General features: G+C 37.6%; 1 protein-coding gene across 2 annotated transcripts in view; it reads left to right on the top strand.

The window, feature by feature from the left end:
* Positions 1-10,762: 10,762 nt before the first annotated feature.
* The window catches only part of LOC143029123 (uncharacterized), a 58,689-nt gene continuing 43,891 nt past the window's right edge, over positions 10,763-25,560 (top strand). The window contains exon 1 of one of the 2 annotated variants that reach the window (XM_076191563.1): positions 10,763-11,015. The gene's annotated coding sequence lies outside the window, so the exon portion shown is untranslated. The remainder of the gene's footprint in view (positions 11,016-25,560) is intronic. The other variant, XM_076191564.1, reaches the window with a different exon arrangement.

The raw sequence follows: 25,560 nt of genomic DNA, 5'->3' as shown, positions 1-25,560 counted from the left end.
CAAACATGCTTGTCCAACAAGGTATTTGATACTCGATGGTCAAACTGCTTGTTTGTCCAGCATGTTTGATGAGTGTGTGGCGATGTTTGATCAAACAGTCAGGCATTCATGAGATAATTTGCATTTCTTCTTGTACCACTCCTTCATCCACACTTTCTTCTTTTGCTTAGCCGGCTTTTCAGTGGCTATGGCTAAAAGTTTAGCCATGCACGCTTTCTTTTGGCTCATGTTGAAGGGACGTTGTCAGCAGACATACTGACGTTTGATCAAACACCCGTTAAAGTCTGTGGCGATGTTTAAACAAACACGCTGAGCAAACATGTTTGATAGTGTGTAGCCCGCTTAAGGCCTACACGAGGCAGTTCCATGTCCATGACCACCTGCCATCTCCATCCATAAAGTTGCATAACTGTTTCTTAAAACAACCGATAGTTTCAGCAATCATTAAAAAAAAAAAAATAATAATAATGATAATGATAAAGAGTTAAGATAACAATAATATAAATAATAACAAAATAAAATCAATAAATATGTAAAGTTAAATAATAGACAAACAGGTAAATAATAAATTGTGATAAATGGACAGATAAATAATAATAAATATTAAACAAACAATAACAAACAAAGAATATAAAATAAATGGCAGGCATTACAGCATCTTGCTTAGGTGTAGCTTCGAATTGAACTACATTGCACTGCCAGACGGCAGAGGGAACAAACACATAAATCAGAATCACCAGAAACAGCGCTGGTATCGTACAGCAGTGTACAGAGAGCACTGAAGTATTGATCGTGGTTTGCGTGTGTGAATATATCAAGTGTCTTGACCTGCAACGAAATACCTGGTTTGCTTGAATGACAAGTTAAACTGGTTTGGTTTAACCTGGTTCATACCCAGATGATTCTAAACATCACAGTGGTAACCCATCGACTTATTTTGCAGTAGGTTTAAACCTAAGAAAAACATTTTGCGTTTTATCATTTTCTTGACTCGGACATCGATAAACTGTATTTTCCGAAATGCAACCTGAACAGAAAGAAACAAAAATATATATTTTCAATGCAAGAAAATACGTCTTATTTAGATTGAGTTGTGACACCATATCAAATTTCCCAATTTTGAATTCAGAATGTAACGCAAGGTACTGTATAGATTTTGAAATGACAAAACATTGAAAGAAAGAAGGAAGGATGGAAAAAGAGAGAGATTGAGAAAGAGAGAATGAAAGAGATAAAGAAAGAAAGAGAAAGAAACAATAAAGAAGAAGAAGAAAAGAGAAAGAAACAATAAAGAAGAAGAAGAAGAAGAAATGAGAAATACAAGTTGCTCTCGCCTCTTTTTGTTCCGACTCGAATGCATCCAGTGGCGGGACTTGGCCGACTGCGAAACCTGTTTGTTGACTAACGCTCCTGATGGGTGCTGGTGATGAGGTGCCCATGGGCGATCGGGACCCAAATCTCAGAGCCCAAAGGGCGTGGCTCCTGCAGCCTCGTCACCTTCACCCCGCCTGACCTTTCCGAAGAAACAAGATGACCTTTATCCAAGGGGGCGATCTTCCAGGAGAACGAGTAATGGTGACGGCACACTTAGGTTAGCATGCTACTTGCTTTTGCTACCTCGTTTGAGTATAAACGACTTCGGTTGCAATATTCTATAATTCCGTAAGAGCACCTCAACAATGCGTCTAACATTCGAAAAGCAAAACAGAAGATCGTAACCGAAATCGTTTCTACTCAAACGAAGTAGCAAAAGTAAGTAGCATGCTAGCGAAAAATGCTCAGTGTGCCACCACCTTCCGCTCAGGCGTTTCCTCTGGACGCAGCCAATCGCTGACCCTGCTCCCACGATCGTCTCTGAACGTGGGGGACCAGCCGTCAGGGAGGGAGGGAGTGGAGGAGCCAGGGAGGGAGGGAGGGAAGGAAGAAGGAAGGGAGAGAGGGAGGAATAAAAGATGAAGCACTACAGTACTGCCTGGAGAAGATGGGGATGGATCTGGTGAATACCTGGAAGATGTCCCTCTTGTTAGCGAGGCGAGAACGATACCCAACGTATGAAATAGGAGCCTGGAAGTCATTTTCTGTTTCACGTTCGTTTCAGCTTGATGGAAATGTGTCCAATTCCAGAATGTAATATTTCTACTTTCTAGTAAATTTATTGAATAAAATCCAATTGCAAGAATTCGCCTGGCGGTAACCAGAATGAAATATTTAAGGATGACTTCTCCTTTGCTATTGGTGCTGTATTCATTGCTAAGAAAAATAGAATATCTCCGTGAGATGTAAAAATATTATGTATACTACAGTAGTGAAACCCATACTGATCTATAGTTGTGAATCATGGAATACCTGTAACATAAATTCTAGACTTTATTATTAAGACGTTTCGTTTTTTTTTTGTTTTTTTTTGGGGGGGGGTTTAACCTGAACTTTGTAGATATAGATGACGCTTTGTGAGAATTAACCTGAATTTTGTCTATATAGATGAAGCTTTGGTGGTGACTAACCTGAATTTTATCGATAAAAATGACGCTTTGTGGGGGCTAACCTGAATTTTGTCAATATAGATGACGCTTTTTAACAGAGGTACTATGTAGCATGAATGTGATGATTTTGAATATAATTTGAAGTCTATATTCTCACTTGATTTAGTTTCTTTCAAAATATTGGACAAAAATAATAATTTTGAAAAAAATTATCCTCAATAATGTGTTGAATATCCCTCCAATTATTCTTTCTGAAGTGTTTTATAAAAATGCTGGGGAGGGGAGATATTCTGTCACTGTATTATTGCTTTTTGCCACTTGCCGGTGTCCACAAGGTAGTTTTTTATTATCTCTGCTATGAGGTAATAATGAAAAAACAAATTTAGGGGGGAGGGGGCTCAGCTATCCCCCCCCTTGGATCCTCCACCATTTTGATCAATTTGTCGGCAGCTGCTTATTATGCACAAAAGAAATTGCGCTGGTTCAGACATGGTGTCGTGACATGAAAGTGTCTCTTTGTATGGATCCCCTGTCTTGTAAATACTTTCTTATTTTAGAATAATATCGGATGTGTAAGATTTAAATGATGTTTAGATGAAGTGGAAGTAGATAGAGGTGACATATGGATAATAACTTCATAACAAATCTGAGAAAGCTTAACTCTGAGTAACAAATCTCATGGTCCAACGCGGCGAGTTAAAACCAAATCCAATAAACAATGTCATTAAACGACAGATGTCAAGATGGAGGAGGAAGAAAGAAATATAAATTTACAATGGAGACGCAAGAGACCAAGGAACAAAAGAAAGAAGAAAAAAAAAAAAAAAGCTTCAGGACTGGGAATCCGAGCATGGGGGAAGTACAAAATGGTGCAACTGACGAAGTCATATCCTTCTGGAGAAAGTCTGCCAGGCGTTGAGTCAGAAATTGTCTTGTCGATTAACACCGTTTATTTGCTTATCTATTCATTTATTTATGGATTCATTTACTTATTTACTTGTTTATATACGTATATATATATTTCATTTATTTGCTTGTTAATTTATTATGTCATTGTATTTATTTATTTCTTATTTATTATCATTGTGTATTGTTTCTTATCATTTATTATCATTGTGCATTGTTTATTGTTATTTATTATCATTGTGTATTGTTTATTATCTATTATCATTGTGTATTGTTTATTGTTATTTATTATCATTGTGTATTGTTTATTGTTATTTATTATCATTGTGTATTGTTTATTATCTATTATCATTGTGTATTGTTTATTATCTATTATCATTGTGTATTGTTTATTGTTATTTATTATCATTGTGTATTGTTTATTATTTCTTATTTATTTACTTATATATTCATCTGTTTATATTCGTGGACAAAAAGGTCTCCCGTGGGCACGATATCCATAAAATCCAACTACAATAGGTGTTAGGGAGAGAGAGAGAGAGGGAGAGAGAGAGAGAGAGAGAGAGAGAGAGAGAGAGAGAGAGAGAGAGAGAGAGAGAGAGAGAGAGGGAGAAGTCTGTCTCTCGGTGGAACTTGACCCCATGACCTTCATAGTTCGGCTCTCACGCCTGCAGGGGAGGAGGGAACGCGACTGCCAGTGCCGAGCCGCCGTCACTACTTTGCGCTCAACTACTGAGTCAAACGCCTTTTCGTGGTCTATGAAGTTTATTTGCAAAAGTTCTCTTTATTCTTCTTCCTCTTCGTCTTTTTAATTCTCCTCTTGTTTTTCATATTATTCTTTTTCATCTCCTTCGTCTTGTTTTTCTTCTCATTTTTCTTCTTTTTTATCTCCTTCTTCTTGTTTTTCTTCTCATTTTTCTTCTTCTTCTTCTTCTTCTTCTTCTTCTTCTTCTTCATCTTCATCTTCTTCTTCTTCTTCTTCTTCTTCTTCTTCTTCTTCTTCATCTTCATCTTCTTCTTCTTATGTTTCTTCCTCTTCATCGTTTTCGTTTTCTTTTTTCTTTCTTATTTTTCTTCTTTCCCTTCTTTTCTTTCTTATTTTTTCTTCTTTCCCTTCTTTTTCGTTTTATTCTTTCTTCTCCTTATTTCTTCTTTTCATCTCCATATTCTTTTTCTTCTTTTTGTTTCCTTCTTCATCATATTCCTCTTTTTTATCTCCATTTTCATTTCCTTCTTTTCTTCATCTTATTCTTGTTCTTGTTCTTCCTCTTTTTCTTGTTCTTATTCTTCGTCTTCTTCTTCCCCCTCCCATCTCAGTGAGGGAGTGGTTGGCTTCATAAAGTACGGTTTTCTGGTAAGATATGTGACTCCTAAGCACTGAGGCAAGGGTGATGATCTAGGTTTGCAGGTGAAAACTAATCTAAAAAAAAAAAAAAAAAAAAAAAAAAGTCTTCATAGTTTGGAAGCGTTATTACCTCCAAGGATATAAATTCTTATTGTTGATTACGTCAGGCCACGGGCACTGAATCATACCATATGAGCCATCATGACTTGCTGTTATTTACAAAATTCAACGGCACGAGATCAAAACTAAACATTCAAACGCACGACCCTGTGAGTACAAAATCCCTCTTACCATTGCTCACAATTGGTGTATTTTCTCTGACTGCTACCGGGCGATTTGTAATAATAATAATCGAAATAAAACATTACATATTTCGTGATGTTAAAATAATTCTATATCAGAAGTACTTCGCGTACGGGTCGGGCCGTACGACGTTCCGAGACGCGTCTTTAGAGATAAGACAGTTTACTATCAGGCTTGGTTTCCATTCCTGTAATGATAAAATGAACTGTGGTATGCAGTAATCTCGCCATTTTTCCTTTTTCCGATACTCGTAGATGACTCAGGATTCTGGTTTTAATTTGGGCGAGGCTGTAGAGGAATCTCGCGTCTTTTTTCTCCCTGTGTGTGTAGACATTACCCACATTTGTAATATATAATCTGGTTGTCTACGTCACACGACCCCAGTCACGTCTGGGGGTTGACATATTACGGCTGGGGAGGTTGAAATATCACGCTTGGGGTTGAAATATCACGTCTGGGGAAGTTGAAATATCACGTCTGGGGGTTGATGTATTACGCTTGGGGAGGCTGAAATATCACGTCTGGGGGTTGACATATTACGCCTGGGGATGTTGAAATATCACGCTTGCGGGTTGAAATATCACGTCTGGGGTAGACATATTACGTATGGGGTGGTTGAAATATCACGTTTAGGGTTGATATATTACGTATAGGGTGGTTGAAATATCATGCTTGGGGGTTGAAATATCACGTCTGGGGTTGACATATAACGTATGGGGGTTGAAATATCACGGTTTGGGGTTGAAATATCACGCTTGGGGGTTGAAGTATCACCTCTGGGGTTGACATATTACGTTTGGGGAGGTTGAAATATCACACTTGGGGTTGAAATATCATGTCTAGGGCTGAAATATCACATGTAATGGTTGAAATGTCACGAATGGGGGTTGAAATATCACGTCAGGGTGTTGAAATGCCACGTGTGGTGGTTGAAATGTCACGTCTAGGGGTCGAAATGTCACGTGTGAGAGTTGAAATATTACGACTGGGGGTTGAAATATCACGTGTGGGGGTTGAAATATTACGTAGGGCCTATCATGTTTTTGTTGTAACTGTAATGTACTGTCATTATCATCATTGTTAATATTTTGTTGTTGATATTATTATTATTATCATTAATATTACTGTTATTATCTTTATTATCATCATTATCAATTGTTATTATTTTGTTATTATTATCATTAATATTATTGTCATTATATGAATTATTATTATTACTATTATCACTACATTTTCATTCCTCATGTTCAAATATTGATCATATCCCTCGTGAAATTATATTTTTTGGCTGTGGTGGTATTTACATCCTGGCAACACATTCCAGGAGAAGGCTCATAATAACAGTCACAATGTATTGTGACCATTTCTGCGGCAGCAACTTAGTATTATTGTCACCGACACTGCATTACGACTCTGATTAAAATATAATTGTTCTTTAATGTTTTCAACAGGTTGTGTCGTTTAAAGCAAGCGAACGTACACACACACAGACATACACACACACACACACACACACACACACACACACACACACACACACACACACACACACACACACACACACACACACACACACACACACACACACACACACACACATACACACACACACACACACACACACGGGGCAAGTGGAAATTAAGATAATTAAGGTAGAGGAAGAATTCAAAGGCACAAGAATGAGAAAGAAACTTGACAAAAAGTATAATTGACACGTGTCATTACCAACCCAAACTGTTTTATACACTTGTAAAGGACAAATTAAGACTCAAAGAAAGGATCTAATAAAAAGATGGAATGTATGTAGTTTACTAGCGTTTCTATCCTTGTGGACATTCTAGCTCCTCTGTCGCGCGTTATGTTGGTTCAGTTAGCCAAGGGAAGTTCTGATTCAGTTAATAGCATTCTAAAACTAGACGGGATAGTATATAGTGAACCAATCAGTTTTTACCAAAGGTAGTGGATTCGAGAGAAAGAAGATATCATCTGGAAAAGTTGTGGTAAATAATTGATTAGTCGGAACACGAGAAGTGCATAATTACTCAAGGTCTTGGAAATGACATGGACTTCCGGGGGATTTCCAATTGGATACACAAAGAATACAGGTAGCAGTTGGTGAGCAAGGCCCACAAGCTGTGTATGTGTTTACAAGAAGTGGGAAGAGTGTCCCAAGATTAAAAAAAGGTCAAAATCTGTTCTAAAATATAAAGGAGGATAAAGTGAGGTTCAGAAAAATGATGGATGTCTTTCACTTATATGTTATTCAAATTGTGTGAAAGACAGGTGGACATGATGTTCGCAGGAGATAATTGTCTTGGCAAATAACCAACTTGAATTCAGTAAAGACTTAATATTCTGCATGATGGAGACTTGCGTGGAGTGTATGTATTTGGACTTGGAGAAAGCCTTTGATAAGGTCACTCGCAGAAGGTTAACGTGGGAAGCAGAGTACGTAGAAGGACTCAAAGAAGGATGCCTTTGTGTTGGCCTGTTCATTCCTGAAATGGAGGAAGAGTTTCATGTAGGATTCATGAGAAGAGCTCTGAAGGATGAGGTGTCTGTATTAGAGAGAGGTGAATAGTGAGGTCCCACAAGGCTCGGTTTTTGACAGTGTTCCTGATATATGCCATACCAACCTATAGATAATGGATATATATATATATATATATATATATATATATATACTGTATATATATATATATATATATATATATGTATGAATGGTAAGAATGGAAAGACACGATTGAGAACAAGAGACTTTATTCCTGACCGGTTTCGCCTTTGAGGCTTCTTCAGATGTAATATTTCCTCTGAAGAAGCCCCAAAGGCGAAGCCGGTCAGGAATAAAGTCTCTTGTTCTCAATCGTGTCTTTCCATTCTTACCATTCATACACCTGTCATGATGTCACAATATATATATACATATATATATATATATATATATATGTATATATACATATATATAGATGTATATATATATATATATATATATATATATTTCATCTTATCAACTGCAATACATATGTACTGAGAACTATTCAGTATCTGTAAATATGTGCATATATATATATATATACATATATATATATATATATATATATACATATATATATATATATATATATATGTATATGTATATATATATATGCAAGCAATCACATCACCGTGATACAAAAATGCAAAATAACCACAGGAGAAGGGAAACTTGTAGACAGTAAGTACTTTCGTATATTACATCTTCAGACTAAATGACAGAGATACAGAGTTGTGTTTAAATGTAAGTATCAGGTGGCAACCATAGGGGGGGAGGGGGAGACAATACAATGCGAGAAGGGGGGATGACCTTACCTCTATCGACCTGACCAACACATAAGGCTCAATCTGGCGGAAAGATCTTGGTGACCATTTGGGTTACCAATTTATCACATTTAAAATGACCATAGCTTAAGTTTATGTTTTTATCAAACGTGCCTGATATTAAGCAGGATTCTATTATATTTATTTCTTTTATGCTTTTTCCTTTGGCTAAAATTGTTGCCTTAGACCAATCGATACGATGGTTGTATAATGCTTTATGTTGAAATGACGCATTAATTTCCTGGGCAGATCTCACACTATATTTATGTTGGGAAATCCTTGTTTCTGTGTATTAGGGGAACTGAACAATATCTATGATTGGAGCCAGGAATAGCAAAATAGAAAATGGAAATGGGTAGAAGTATGATGAGACTAAAATGAAGTTATACAATGGTAAATGGGACAATGGTTAGACCAAAGAAAAGATCTTGATAGGCTTTGATTAATTTTAAATTGTCTGTATTATTCCAGTATCACTCAAACACATGTTTTCATTTCTTTCGTTTATGAATTTCAAAGATATATATATATTTTCTGTGGAATGGTTAAATTAGGTTAGGTTAGAATGCATTAGGTTAGGAGCTATTCGACAATAAAATTCATGTTGAATGTCTGTGTTTGGGTGATGATGGAATTTGACCAAATTGTCACCCAAAATGATCATTTAACAATTCTAACGAAGGTGTCACGAAAAAAAGAAGAAAAAAAAACAATTGAAGAACTTATCCGTACCAGATCGCAATACGCAGCAGTGGTGTGATTTCCTCATGAAAGGAAATATATAATAAAAAGAGTTTAATTGAAAAGTTACTTAAAATAATCCCTAGCCTAACCAACAGATTATACGATGAAAGACTAAACAAGTTGGAAGACAAGAAAGAGGAGACGTGAATGTTGTTAGAAATATTAAAAATGTGGACAAGATAGATAAGATTCAATAAAGAACGAAATAATATCAAGAGTGAAAGACGTAATTCTGGTGGAAATATATAGTAACACTTGTAATTCACGACTGAAACCACAGTCGGGAAGAATGAAAGTTGAATAAGCGAATCTATATATTTCGATTGCTATAACCTCTACTTGGAGTTAGCAATCGAAATATATATGGATTCGCTTATTCTCTTTCTTCAGTTGTGACAAGAAAAATTAAGCACGGATTTGTGTGATAAATTTGACAGTACGAGTTAATGTAAAACAGAGTTTCATAAGTGAAGGTTTTGAGACGGAATTCCACGAAATCAACACACCCACACCGCACGATGCGTCTCTTATTGTCTGTTGTCTATTAGTTATATATCACATATTTAGATTTCTCCGTCTTTGTTTATGTGTGCGGGCATTAAAATGTAAATATGTAATATTCAGAAATACCGATGCAAACTCTTATGGTAAGACCTTTGAAATTATCACAATATTAAGCGGGCCAAGCCTATATTTTTTCCGCATGGATGCTTAGGCGCCTGTTAAAGTCACCAGTATTTGCTCTCCATCCGAACGCAACCCAGTTGAACGAAACCGTCTGTTTTCCTCTTTGTGTGCAACAATATTTCCTAAATCGTTATCATTTGAATGTAATTCGATTATGATAGGTATACTATTTTTGTGTACGTCCAGGATATGGACAGTTTCCATCTCTTCCTATGAATTTACGTCGTAGGGGGCAGCACGGGTCTACGTAGTCGACTGCCCTTGTAGCATTTGAATCAGTGAAAAGTAGGTTTCTCTTATCAGCGAAGTTGTCTACATTATGGTTCACGTATCCTATGGGGATAAAGAATAACAGTTATCATCTCTGAACGATATTTATGATCGTAACATTATGTTTAATGTTAAAAGATAACTGCGTGTGTGTGACCTTCATTTGAGTTGTCAGTTTGGTATTTGTTAGATATTTCATTAATTGTATCCAAAATGAATTTGTTCGTTAAGTGTTTTAGAGCGTGTGGATTATAAATTTCAGTTAAATAAATCAAGTCATGGCAATGTATTGTGACCAATGTGGTGGATATTAGAAGCATTAAGTTTTGAGATAGCAACACGTATTGTTCATGCCACAGGTGGACTTGGGGAGATATGTTGCCAAATCTACTTTGTTTTCCTGTATACTCACTTTTGGTTTTGGTCCTTCATTGCAAAACTTGACTGTTCACTTCGTAATTATAGACGGCAGCAGCCAAGGAAAAACTACCATAGACTTTTTATGAACAACCATGACTGTGATAATGTTTAACATAAGAATAAATTTGACAAATACTCGGAAAACAAACAAATATCACAGGTGTAAATGAAATACCGAATGGAACGAATAATACTGGAATCCGACAAAGCGCACTGACAATAGAAAAGGTCTCTGACGTCATCGTACTTCAGTCTGTACACAGTGGCTAGTACGACAGCGGGCGTTTAAGGCAGTGTTCCTTAATCTCTCCTGTAAGTGCCATTTACTTGGATACCTAATCATCACAAGTATTGTGACGTGGTAAATAGTGATTGACAGTGCCTTGGTCATTGGAAACGACAATGGGAAACACTTAAAGACGTCGTTCAAGGAATTGTAACTTAACGTCGGAGTGAATTTTCAGCTGTTGCCACTTGACTCGTGGGCTGCTCAATCCTCAGTGAGTGTCAAAAAATATTTATATTTTCGTCTCCGTTTCCTTTGTCTGTGTTCGTAATTTCAATGTAAAAAAATTTGCGTCGAATGGGATAATGCCCAAAATCCCTAATAATCCTATGATTATTAGAAATCGTTTTATTTTAACTGATGTCAAATTTACAGGAGTGGCGAGACACTAAAAGGGTGTGTGTGTGTGAGAGAGATGGGAAGTGTGTGTTTGTACGTGCGTTAGTGCGCCATCCCCCCAAGTCGCTGCGATGGAGGAGTTGATGGGAGGTGGAACTAAAATTGTTCGACCAATTCTGCCTGTCGCCAGGCGATTTTATTCATCTGAGGGAAGCCTCCGACAGGCCAAATGGAGACTTTCACATGATAGTGGATTATAGTGCTTCATTCTGGCGATTTATACGCATGTATATTTCCATGTAGTTCCTGTTACAACCGCCCAGGCTAGTGGGCACTGTCTGGGTTATAAAGGAACGCGATGGGACCGTATGTGGTAGACGATGGTATTAATTTCATCTCTCGCTCCGTCACAGGTTACTTCTCGCTGGAATATCCCTTGATGGCCCGAAGGGGGAATTCCTCGTAGACACACTGGGGAGAAGGAATGACGTCATTGTGACGTGGGCCACTAGCAAGGCTTCAATGAATATGTTGTATAAGGCGATGCAAAATGAGTAAACGAATTGAATAAATCAATAAATAGGTGAATAAAGTGCACACACACATGCATAGGGTACATGCTTAACGAACATACATGCATAGATACATGTACATGCATACATATACATACATAGTGCATGCATACGAACGTGCGTACATACATATATACATACACACATGAATACATACATATACATACATACGGATATATACATACACAACCTCGTGGCGCAGTGGTTAGTTCTCGCCTGCCATTACGACGGACCAGGTTCGAATCTCGCCCAGGGCTGAAGTAATTTCAGTACCGCTGCGCTGCGGGTTGTTACTCCAGCTCTCACGGGCGGGAAGTTGTGTGTGTATGTGCGTGCAAGGTCACAGTATTACCCATAAATCGGTCATACGAGCTCTGAGCTCTCATCCGGTCGGTTAATAACTGTTGATCACGAGTCCAACATGTGATCCAAGACCATGGTGAATTACATACATGCGTACATACATACGAACATACATGCATACAAACATACAACATGCACACATACAAAAATACAGTACTTGCATACGAGCGTACGTACACACACGCGCGCGCGATTCGTGGAACTGGTAGAGTTCCTGGGTGCTACTACGGCGGTCCGGGTTTGAATCCCGCCCATGACTGATATAATTTCAGTATCACTGCGCTGCGGGTCGTTACTCCAGCTCTCGTGGGCGGGGAGTTGGGGTGTGTATGTGTGCGTGCAAGGTCACAACATTACCCGTAGATCGGTCATGTATGAGCTCTGAGCTCTCTTCCGGGAGGGAAATAGCTGTCGATCACGAGTCCAACACGTGATCCAAGACCATGGTTAATCACACACACACACACACACACACACACACACACACACACACACACACACACACACACACACACACACACACACACACACACACACATTCATATATACATGCATGTATACGTACATGCACACATACACATACATGCATGCATACATACATACGAACGTACATGCAAACATGGGTGCCATAACCGCGGACATCTACAAACATTACACCCAATGTTGTCATGGGCGTTCCTGTTAAATAAAACACACACACGCATATATATATATGTGTGTATATATATATATGTATGTATGTATGTATGTGTATGTATGTACAAGGATTTATATTTGGTCATTAGAGAAATTTCAAATGTTAGATACTTGTTTTTGAGCCATTTTTGTCGCATTTGTTATTTTGTATAATGAAAATCGTAATGATGTATCTGGCTTTAGAAATGAATCAGCAAATCGAGTTTTAGTGTGGTGTGTGTGTGTGTATGTGTGTATGTATGTATGTACAAGGATTTATATTTGCTCATTAGAGAAATTTCAAATGTTAGATACTTGTTTTTGAGCCATTTTTGTCGCATTTGTTATTTTGTATAATGAAAATCGTAATGATGTATCTGGCTTTAGAATTGAATAAGCAAATCGAGTTTTTGTGTAGATTAAAAAAGGTCTTTGACTCTACAAGAAAAGGTATTACTAAGCTTTATAAGCAAACTGGTAGAAAGCGAGGGTTAAGCATTTCTCCCTAGCATATTACTTGCTTTTGCTTTTTCATTTGAGCTGCAAGAACTGTGATCCTTAAACTTCTTGCTGCCTATGGCGATATACCCCTGGCAGCACACTAGGCATTTCTCGCTAACATGCTACTTGCTTTTTCTGTTTCGTTTGAATAGAAACGACTTCGGTTACGATATTTTGTTTTTTCAAATTTCCGAATGTCAAATTACTCTTGCGTCATAGAGTGAGAAACTAAAGGGCGAATTAAGAGAAGTTAAATCTGAAATATGAATGTTAGACACAAAATTGTTGAGATGTTCATACGGAAGTCTAGAACATTGTAACCGCATTTACGCAAAAGGAACAGTTGTTCATCGGCAACAGACAGAAAGATGATCAATATCGAGAAATAAGTCATGCAAGATGATGCAGGTTCGCCCAAGCTGTGTACAATTTTGCTTCGAAATTATTCTTATATATAAAAAAAAAAAAGACAGACTTGCAAGTCATGCTGAGTGATCTGAACAAAGAAAATCTCAGAGTAGATTTGAAGGTGAATATGAGTATAACGAAACTCAGGTTCAGGTAAAAAAACAAAAATCAAATGCCAATTGTAATCGAGGGTGAGAATTTTGAAGAAGTTGAAGAGTATAATTACTTATGTCAGATACCAAAATTAAGTAAAGATAACGTAAATGAAGTAAAACGCGCAGATGAACTGTGACAAATATAGAAGCATCGTGAAAGGCTCTGTGAAACGTAGACTTTACAGTTGATATATGATCCCAGCTATGCTCTACGGCTGTGAGACTTGGAAGATGAAATCGATGGAAACAATGCAAAGGAGAAAATTGGAGAGACCAGTGACAGGAATAATGCCGGAAGACAGGAAGATAGGAAGTTGGGTAAAGTGGGTCATCACACTGGGGTATTTTTACTTCAACATCCTACCATCCTACCGCCAACCTCCATTTGAGTAACTAAAATATTGCTTCGCTTATAGAATTCTAGACTTCTCCAAGAACAATTGAACAGTACGTCTAACATTTGTATAGGTTTATAATCTCGTAGTTCGTCATTCAGATTTGCTATGTATGGCGGAAAGATAATTTGATAATTGGATATTTGAAAAGTAACTTAGGTCGTTTTTATTTAAACAAAGTCTCGACGGTCAGGGCTGGTGAAGCCCGTGGAAGCCCAGTGTGATAACCCATTAAGAGAGTAGCGTGGAAGTGGAATGGAAGAAAGACAGCCAGAAAAGGAGGTTTGGGGGTGGAGCAAGCGTGTTACTGACTGGACGCCGCGAGTTCGGACGCGTGGAAGAGGAAGACCAGACAGAAGTTGTAGAGACGGGTTAGGGAGGTTTGTAGGAGTGACGTGGCAGGGGTTGTCGACTCGTGGAAGAATGTGGGGAAAGCCTTTGTGAATTTAAAAATTGGCTGATTGATTGCCTTGTCGGATTTTGATCTAATCTGGTAGTCTGTCGGAATGTTACTGATAAGTAACTGAGAGATATAGAACAGCTTCAGAAGCAGGGTATTAAATTTTTTGGGACCGAAAAAGCTTTTAACTCAAACATTAAGAACTATAGATTTATTTTCTTTTATTGAACTCAAGTGCTCAGATATAAAGAATTGTGAATTCATTTTTTCGAGTGATGTTTCTCAACAATATTTTGGTTATCCTTTTTCGCTTCTCTTGCCAGAGTTTGAAAGCGAAGGCCAAATTGACAGGACCCGAAGAATTTTAACGTGAAAGCTTTCAATGGTTTGGTTGAGGAACACTTAAGTATTTTTTTTAATAAACTTGGAGTGAAAGAAACTGCTATGGCATTTACAAATATAGTACTAATAGTATTTGTATATGTTTTAGAGTTTCATAATTGTTTTTTATGACGCAAAAATCGAATATTTATTATCTGCTATTGTATTTGGATAAAAAAAAATCAAAATGTTTGTGTCTGGGCACGTGCGTTTTGATCCCATCCATGGCTGCATCGTGCATGTCCTCGTGGGAGACCGCAAGCTGGAGTATTTGATGGAAGAAGTGGAAGACATAAGGTGGGATATCGTGGGACTGAGTGAAGTCCAGAGGGGGAGGAGGAGTATGACGTGCAGCTACAAGACAGTTATTATTTGTAAGACTGTACTTAGTAGTGTCAAAAAGAAGGAAAATATCTAGTGTAGTAGTATTCTTGATAAACCGAGAGATTGTTGGTAACAGAATAAGATTAAACAATTTATCAGTTAGGGAAAATTGGATTGTGTTTAGATTATGCAAGAATACACCGTGGAAGTATTTTAGGTTTGTGCATCAACTTTTAGAGCTCATATGATGATATTGACTTCATGAATGTTGATACAAATCCAACAGTGGAATTGTGAGGAGACTAACTGTAGGGTAATAGCAGGAAATTTCAACGCCACAGTAGGGAGGAACATGGCAAGCGAATTGTACTTTGAAAGATTTGGAATAGGGAAGAGATAGGGCAAGCTAGGTGTTTGTTAATTATTTTGCTATATATATATATATATATATATATATAAATATATATATATATGTATGTATACACACACACGCACACACACACACACACACACACACACACACACACACACACACACATATATATATATATATATATATATACATATATGCATGTATATATGTATATATATATATATATATATATATATATATATATATATGTGTGTGTTTGTGTGTGTGTGTGTGTGTGTGTGTGTGTGTGTGTGTGTGTGTGTGTGTATATAAGTATGAGAATGCGCACGTTCTTCCAACGGCGTGTAGGCCGTAAACAGACTTACACAATTCGAAATGGAACAAAAAACGCAATAGACTTCACGTTACCGAATAAATGCAACAGTATGGAAGTGGGCAATAACAGAAATATGGGGACGAAGCTAAGAAATGCATAGAGAGAAACCAGCTCTGGGAGTGACACTGGAAGATAGGAGGAAGAGGGCGGGATGAGTAAAGGGGTTCCTGGTCACACGCGTGAGTCAATCCCCAATTTTGTTGCCGATGTGGCTCGTTTTAGATAATGTGCAACTTTTCGTGATCGTACTGTTGTGTGTGGCCAAATGTGCTGCAGTTGTTTAGCCGTATGCCTATAGTTGTTTTTATTCCAGAATACATATTGAAATGGGGATTTGTGGCGAATATATTGACTCAGATGTACGTGATGTATATTTAGTGAATTAATTTATTCTAGATTTTCTCAAATAATCTTCCCCCTGCTGTAAGTACGACTTTATATTAACATCCCTCGACCATAGCGACGTCATGCTTCTTTCATTATATTTATTTATTTATTTATTATATCGTATGAAGCATATTTATTTCATAATCTTAATTCATGACTCGGTCAGCATATTTTGATATATGCTGTGTTGTTTGATAGCAAGGCATTGTTTTAACAATCGCGTCATCTTTATACTTCCCATGATATATGTATCTAGAGCTCAAAATGCAATATTAGATACTTCTAAAGTAAATAATATGGGCTCTGGTGGGTTTGTCATAATGGTATTTGCTTACGAAACGCCAGGATTTACCGCCAGATGGCATGATAGTAGTGTTAAGGTAGCGGCAAACTAGGCTAGCATGCTACTTGCCTTTGCTATTTTGTTCGAGGAGAAATGATCTCGGTTACAATATTCTAGACCAGTGTTTCCCAACCTGTTTTGGCTGCAACCTTAAATCCACTCTTAGCCTGGGGTCGCGACCCTAATTGTAATAATAAATTCAACCATTTCATGTTATATTTCTACGTACTTGCATAATGTTTATAAACTTTCGTTTTTATAGTTCAGTTTATATTTACTAGCACAATGAATTTAAATACATTTGAAACTTGAATGAAAAATAAAAAATAAAAAAGACCCTGTGGCGACCCTCAAGAACACCCTCGCGACCCTAGTTTGGGTCGCGACCCTGGGGTTGGGAACCACTGGTATTGACAATCGTAAAAAGATCTCAAGAGTGCGTCTAATATTCGTATACGAGTGCGTTTAACTTCTTATAGTTCGGTATTCAGCTTCTCAAGAGTAATTTGACATTTGGAATTTTGAAAAAAATCGTAATCGAAGTCGTTTCCATTCAAACGAAGTAGCAAAAGCAAATAGCATGCCTAATGTGCCGCCAACTTTAGCTGTTATCTTGGTTTGTTATCTTGATTTGTGTGCAACGTTCTGTGACTGGCAGGGCGGTCAGTTGCCGGTAAGGATTCGATCTCGGTATTGACAACATCGGGTAGAGAATCGAACGTGTGGCCACGGGAGCCTTGCATGAACGATGTCGTTGAGTCCGTACGGACTGATTAATCAGGAAAGAGGAAAGCAGTCAAAGTAGGCCTGGACTAATTTGGTCGTGGTTAACGAATGGCATAGACTTAGTAACCATGAAGTGGACGATGACACAATTTGTGCCAAGAGAAGATTAGATAACTTTATGGATAGGTGGTTATGGACATGGAACTGCCTATTGTAGGCCTTATGGTCTCTTGCATCCTTCAAAGCGACGGTTTCACACCGGGAGCATGGGTGATTCCCCCCCCCCCCCGGGTGATTCGAACTCAGGTTTCTAGAGATAAGATATTCTACATTTCCGATATCTGAAGGTTAGATTTCCCAGTTGCCAATTAAGTATTTTTTCATCTTCAGTTTCATTATATTGTTAATGTAGCAAACTGGCATTATTGGTCAATTATGACGAGGATTTATTTTTTCTTTCATTTGTGTGTGTGTGTGCCCGCGCATACGTGCGTGTATGTATGATTCACCATTGTCTTGGATCACGTGTTGGACTCGTGATCGACAGCTATTTCCCTCCCGGAAGAGAGCTCAGGGATCCTATATGAACGATCTATGGGTAATGCTGTGACCTTTACACGCACCCTCCCCAAGTCCCCGCCCATGAGAGTTGGAGTAACGACTCGTAGCACAGTGATATTGAAATTGTTTCAGCCCTGGGCGGGAATCGAACCGGGAACTCTAACCACTGCGCCATCGAGTCGTGTGTTTGTAATAGTGGTAGTTGCCGGTACAAAATCGGTATGGTAGCAGGGTATGGGTGAAAAGCAGGAGACTTGTGAAGAAACGTTGCTTTGAGATGAAAAAATAAATACAGAATAATGAATTTTACTTGAGATAAATAAAAACAGAGATGGGTATTTCGGTTTGGGCGATTTTCTTTTGTTTTGAAGGTTGAAATTAAGATGGGGGTTGATGCACTGAGAAATATTATGAGAAAATATTTTGAATATGTAAACACAGAAGAAACATGAATATTTTATTCGATTTTGATCTATATCAACCAGATTTATTAAAGCCTATTTCCCAAATTATCTGATTGGATGCCCCCCTCCCTGAACATCACTAGAATAGGTTCAAGGTCTCATGAAGAGAAATGACGTCATGTCGTCTTACACCCGTGTTGTGGTTCTAGAGAACACTGTCAGTTCAACTTGACGCTTATCGCAGAGCGGGTGCAGGAAGGAGATAAGGATGAATGGAGAATGATTGTGTATGGAAGGGAGGGGTGGAGAATAAGGGGTGCTTATGTGGGGATATTTTGACGCAGCCCGAAGGGATTTCTCCCCGTCGTCTCTTCTTTCTGCATGAGGGGACGCCGATTAAACGAAGCGGCCTTGATTTAAGAATCGGACAACTTTGTGGGTGGGGATGACAGGTGGTTGTGGACACGGAACTGCCAAGTGTAGGCCTAATGGTCTCTAGCAGTCTACTTCATCGTCATCCATGAAGAGCTGAGATGGGAGGGGAGTGGAATTTGTACGAGCCTTTGACTTGGCTACCCTTTTATAAGGGGGGAAAAGCTCTTGGTATATAGATAGATAGGATACTTTGACGACGAGAGCGAGTTACGATGGTAAAACAAAACAAGCAGATAAACAGATGACTGAACGAATAATTAAGTAAATAAATAAAATCAATAGATATGCTACAGCGTTTTGACTGGTTGTTTATCCAAGTGACTTACAATTTGGATTTGTATTTACATTCTGTCGCGTCGTCTGGAAACTTCATCCATTCATTGCCTACGTCTAGGTCAATGTTCCCCAAACTGGAGTTCAATTACACTGTAAGTCAGTGGAAGCATTCACACGCAACCGCGCATTTTCTCAGTGACTATGCGGTACCGCCGTAGTTTCCGCGCGGTTCAAACCGCTAGTGTAAGCAGGGCCTAATCTCCAACCCGAGGTGCTAGGGGTGCCGAAATCAGTTGTAGGTAGTGGTAGGGTGGGAAAAGGATGGGGAACGCATCTCTTGGTTATATGTTCATACAACTTGAGTTCATTGTTTCTCGTACGGTTAATATATCGTGTGAATATATATATATATATATATATATATATATATATATATATATATATATGTGTGTGTGTGTGTGTATTTTTTTTTTTTTTTTTTTACAAAGTCCCTTTGGAATCTTAAAGGCTTTTACTGAATCCCACCATGGTCTCCTTTTTTATTTTCTATTTATTTGTCTATATATTTATTTTACGGAGAAAGAGAGAATGGGGTCATGTTTTAAGCCGTTTTCGTATGATTTGTTTCTCATATTTGGCATGAGATTGGTGGCTCATGCCCTTTCGTAGTTTGTCGGTGTCTTTATGACCTTTGAACCAAACAGAAACAGAATGATGAATGGAGTTATGAAGTCTAAAGAAACAGAAATACCATGCTTATGTGTTTTATTGTTAACTGATAATTACACCCAGAATTCTTCTTTCCATTGTCTACTGTGGTTGAAGCTTTCCCAGATAACTTGTATTTGTACTTAGTGTTACTTTTAAGGATTATTTTTACCTATTGCGTAACAAAGTTTGCAGCGTCCGGGAGTGTCTCTCCCTGTGCGGATCCTGTGGAAGGTGGATCTTGCCCTTCCACCAGGAAGCAGGTGGATAGCCTCGTACCCAGTGACGAGGTAATACCACTACGCGAGGCCGAGGTATGTGGTAATAAGGCTGCTATGGTCGACCCTGGCGATCCCTCTGGTCTTCTTGATGGCGACAGCCTTGTTCAGTATGATGCGCATGATCGTGGTGAATCACGGTACTTACTTGGCAGCACCGTCCTCAGTAGTGCTCCCAAGGATCCCCGACATGACTGGGGATTTTGTGAAAGAGCGCAGTCCTGTTCGGACTCTACATTTGACGTCATTCTCTTTTGTGACGGTGGATATTTTTTCCCGCGAGGAAGTGAATACTTATGAGATGGTGACGTCACCACGAGCCAAAGACTAGTGTGACGTCAGTATTTTCCGTGGGGAAAAATGCGAAAGGAATTGTGACGTAATCATGAGCTAGATTCACTGTCCATATAATCAAAATATTAAAAAGAATATATACATATATACAATAGATTAAACAAACAAATGAATGAATAGATAAGTAAAACCGTATCTTTGTGTGGAAACAATACACTGTGGAAAAAGTAAGTAGGAAGAAAACGGGTTTTGACCTAGGTCCGTTGCATAGGCGGGCTGAGAAGAATGATGTAGACAAAAAGTCTACGGTCTGCGGAACCCACATTTCAAATTACGCGACGTTGTGTGCATGTACAGTATGCTTATTTATGATTGTGTATGTTTGTGTGCGTGTGTGCGTTTCTGAACATTGTTTATGTCGTCACCAAATTTTGTATTTTCAATTATATTGAGAACCTGTGTCATTTACTCTAACGGTTGACCCATGGTGCCAACATTTTGGCGAACGCACAGACATGGCAAATATTATAACCATTCCTATCATTATGTACAGTTGTTATAGTAATTGTAATAATGATAATGGTAACAGTAATAACTAATTATTATAATTATTATTATTATTATTACTATTATAATTATTGTTGTTATTGCTTAATCTTAAATGAGTGTGTATATGTGCCTGTGTGCATACCGTATATACGTGTATGTAGGAATGTATGTATTTTATATATAACCAGGCATTACAAAAGTCCTGTATTGATTAAAGCATTTTAATTCACCAGTGAATTTCCAGTTTATGTTCACCATTACAAACGTAATCGTTCACTGTGCGGTCGAGAAACATCAAGAGTGATGGAGATATATTTGTGTAAATAGTCTGTAATATTGTATTAAAAAGCGAGGAATATATATACATTATATATATATATATATATATATATATATATATATATACATATAGATATATGTGTATATATATATACATATATGTATATACATATATATATTATATATATATGTATATATATATATAATATATATATATTTATATATATATATGTATATATATGTATATTGATTCCTTTATTATTATTATTATTATTATTATTATTATTATTATTATTATTATCATTATTATCATTATATTTTTTAACAGCGTGAAATATCCGCATGGTAGGGGCTGAGTGGTCGAGTCACTTACTTTTTAATAGTTCTTATATGATTTCGACACAGTAACCACTCTCAGTATGGGATTCTGTTGACAGGGGAATTACTCGTAAGATCACAATTGTCAAATGGGCCGCTCCCCCCCCCCCCCTTTGGATCCTTGTAGGATTAGAAGAGGCATTGAATCTCCAGGCATAACCCATAATGAATACGTGCCATTTCTGACGAAAATGGGTCGAAAGACTGAACTGTATAACGGTAATCCGGTGAATTATACGAAAAAATGCTGCCATTAGCCTATGTGAAGCGTGGTGTTAAAAGACGACAAATATGGATTTTTTTTTCTTAAAGGAAAATTGAGAACAATGTAACGAGTTCTTGTGTTTGTTTAATTTTGCGTTTTAAATCTGTAGACATTGAATAGAGTAGATGTATTTGCTACAAACAACTCAACGCGTACCGATGGAATAATGGATAGCTATTAGGAGAGACTATCAAGTCTTTATAACTGGGAATAGGGAAATTGGGTAACTAAAGTATCTATGGACAGTAATCATAACTCGTCCTCTAAGAATTCTTAGGGGACGAGTTTAGGCACATAAAGGAGGTCTTTCAGAAATTAGAATATCCAGAGTGCATCATCCACCAGTGCAAGAAAAAGGCACTCAAAATAATGGAAGGGCGGGAGCCAGCGAAAGATCCAGCTAGGAGGCTTATCCTTCCAGCCAGCAGCGTCACCACCACCCTCACCCGGACACTTGGGCGCTGTAACATTCAAGTAGTGGGCCAGTCCAGCAGGACTATCAAAGAGCTCTCTAGAAGGAGTGACAGCCAGGACGAGATGTGGGGAAAAAACGCTGGTGTCTACCGCATACCCTGTGCTGGATGTGATAGAGTATATATCGGCGAGACCTCCCGTGACCTGAAGACCCGGATCCGGGAGCATCGCTACGATTCCCGGAACAACATCACCACCAACGCCTGTGTTATCCACCGGAACACCAACGACCACCTGATGGATTGGGATAACGCAGAGCTTCTTTTTAGTGAACCAGACAGGGTGAGGAGGAAATGCCTGGAAGCGGCCGCCATTCAAAGCTTCAAAACCATTGAGCAGAACAGAGGCATGCTCAACATCGCCCCCCCTATCATCCATCTGTTACCGGCATTATACAAATGTATGAAATGTCCCCCTTAGTCCTTTTCAACAAGCTGTCCGAAATGTCCTCCTTTTTCTCCACCAAGTCCCACCCGTCCCCTTCTCACACCTCCCCCCTCCTCCCTTCCACCTACCACCCACTCCTCCTTGATAACCTCTCCCAGTTGCCATATGTCTGTACTTGAAAAAGCTGTAACAAGCGAAACGTCGTACCAATAAAGGTTTCGATCTCACACGGTGTTGATTCTCACAATATATATATATATATATATATATATATATATATATATATAAACATAAACCAAATTAAGTTCTCTTTTCCCCTCCCTCTGCACATATCTTGTGTTTTGTGGAATATGGGAATTTTGCTCTATTAGCGAAAAGACTTTCTTTGCTGTGGTAGCGTAAAAGTGCTTAACACTGTAAAATCATATTTCTATCGCTAAATGATACGGCAGACATGGTTAGAGTAGGTTAGATTACATTCGGTAAAGGTTACAATAACATTAACTTCCGGTATGGAAAGTGGCCTGTGATTGGTCAGCTTTTTCTCAAAATTGAAAAACTGGTCGTGACGTCACCGGATGGGAGTCCTGACGTCATCGGATCGTTATTCCCAAGGAAAATTCTGGTTTAAATCTTTCTCAGTAAGATCTCATTCTCCACAATTCTTTGCGATGGTAACAATAAACGGTTAGAAATAAATGATAGATAGTGATAAATAAAAAATGATAGTAAATTAAAAGTAAAACTGATAACGCTAGAAATGTGTTTTTTACAGATTATTTAATGCGACAGGAATAGAAGAGAGATATAGAGAGAGAAAGAGGCATAACCATGGAAACGATCGGTTTTAGAGGATTTAAAAGAAAAAAAAAGTTCAATTGCTGAAGTCAAAACAAATATTGTGATGATGCCAATAATAATGATAATGATAATAATTATAATAGTAGTAGTAATGATAATGATAATAGTAATTATAATAATGACGATAGTAATAATAATAATAATAATGATAATTATAATAATAATGATAAATAATAATGGAAATAATAGAAATTATGATAATGATATAATTGTAATGCAAATAGACAATAGTAATTCTAATACTTAACAATAATAATAACACCCATAGATAATAATAGGAATAGTTATAATACTAGCTCAAACCCGCAGCCCCATGTATGCTGGCATCGGTCCTCTGCCAAGAAGCGCTAGGTCTGTGATATGCGTTTTCAGTCCGGAGACCAAGTGTCAGCCCATCAGGGTTGCACCTCCAAGTAGAATTGAGTTTTGATCGTACTGAATAAAAATCACGTGAATTATGTAAAAGTAGATGGGTAGAAATTATTCACCATTAATCTTTTTATTCACTTCACATTACCAAAGCATCGTGTAACTATCTTTTAGTTGAATTATATTTATTTGTCCTATAGCCTAAGTAGGTGTATTTGTTTGGTCAGTTTATGTTATTTTGGCCTTGTATGTATATCGACGATTTGATGAAATTGATGATCTTTCCTAGCCAAGTCTGACTACTTTAGATATGTTTATATATTTATTTTTACCAGAATTTTTTTATTTTGAATTTTTTTCATTACCGTCGACTTGACGAATGTCACTATTCTTCAATAATAATATAAACTTCCCGTAATGATACATCGCAATTCTAATGTGCTATACATATATAAATAAGTATCCTTCTTTTTAGAAGGAAATAGACGAGAACTGTTTTACCAATAAAGTGATCAACGAATGGAATAGACAAACCATGTAATGAGCGCTGAAAATGTCGGTTGTTTTATAGAAGGTTAGATAACGTTATGGATGGGGAGAATAGGTGGTAGTGGACATGGAACTGCCAAGTTTAGGCCTTATGGTCTCTTGCAGTCTCCATTCATATGTTCTTCTGTGCAATCTTCATTCAAATTTCTGGTCATCATGAAACAAATAAGTTAAGATTTAAATATAGGAAACAGACCTTTGAATTCTAAGCTTAATATTGTTTCAATAAACGCACAGTTTCTTTTAAGTTCGTACTGTCCTTATTTCCATCATATCAACCATTTTTATTTTTTTCTTGAACTTAATTCTTGTCATCAAACCCGTCCTCTGACAATGAAATCAACTTAGCAGTTGATTTCCAGTTGTTGCCTCTCAGAAGACCTCCATTTCTCTAAACAGAAAGATAATATGAACAGGTAGAATATTGACCGTGAACCGGATAATTGTCACACCATTTGTGAGACATTATATCCTCAGGCGATTTTTTTTTACCGAATCGTCGTATCCATACCTTCCTAATAAACGAATAAAGAAATAAATAAATGAGTAAGTAGATGAATAAATAAATACATAAATAAGTAAATGAATAAACAGATAAACAAATAAATGTTACATAATTTATTCGTTTGGGAAGGCTACGATGCAAAAGTCGATGTTGACGTTATGACGTCACTAAAGTTTGTCTCACCCGTGAATTTCGAGCGTGGATTTGAATGGAACACAAATTTGAATATATTTCTCACCCTTACTCATTTCCCTTGCCTTATTCTGGCTACCCCAGGAGGTTTAACTCAGGTTTGGGGAACCTTAGACATTTAAATGAGGAAATGGTGGTGGGTGAGTTAGGAGTTGTCGAACCGTTATACACTTGATTCCTGTGAGTTCACGCGTAATTTGGATACGGCACCACTCATATTGTAAACAGTTTATGCACGTGTCACACAGCATAATTTATGTCTGCGATTAGCAATTAT

This window comes from Oratosquilla oratoria, chromosome 10 (assembly GCF_046742065.1).
Source record: "Oratosquilla oratoria isolate Oo_2021 chromosome 10, ASM4674206v1, whole genome shotgun sequence".
Lineage (NCBI taxonomy): Eukaryota > Metazoa > Arthropoda > Malacostraca > Stomatopoda > Squillidae > Oratosquilla > Oratosquilla oratoria.
Note: the sequence above shows the minus strand (reverse complement) of the source record. Positions and strands in the feature narration are given on the sequence as shown.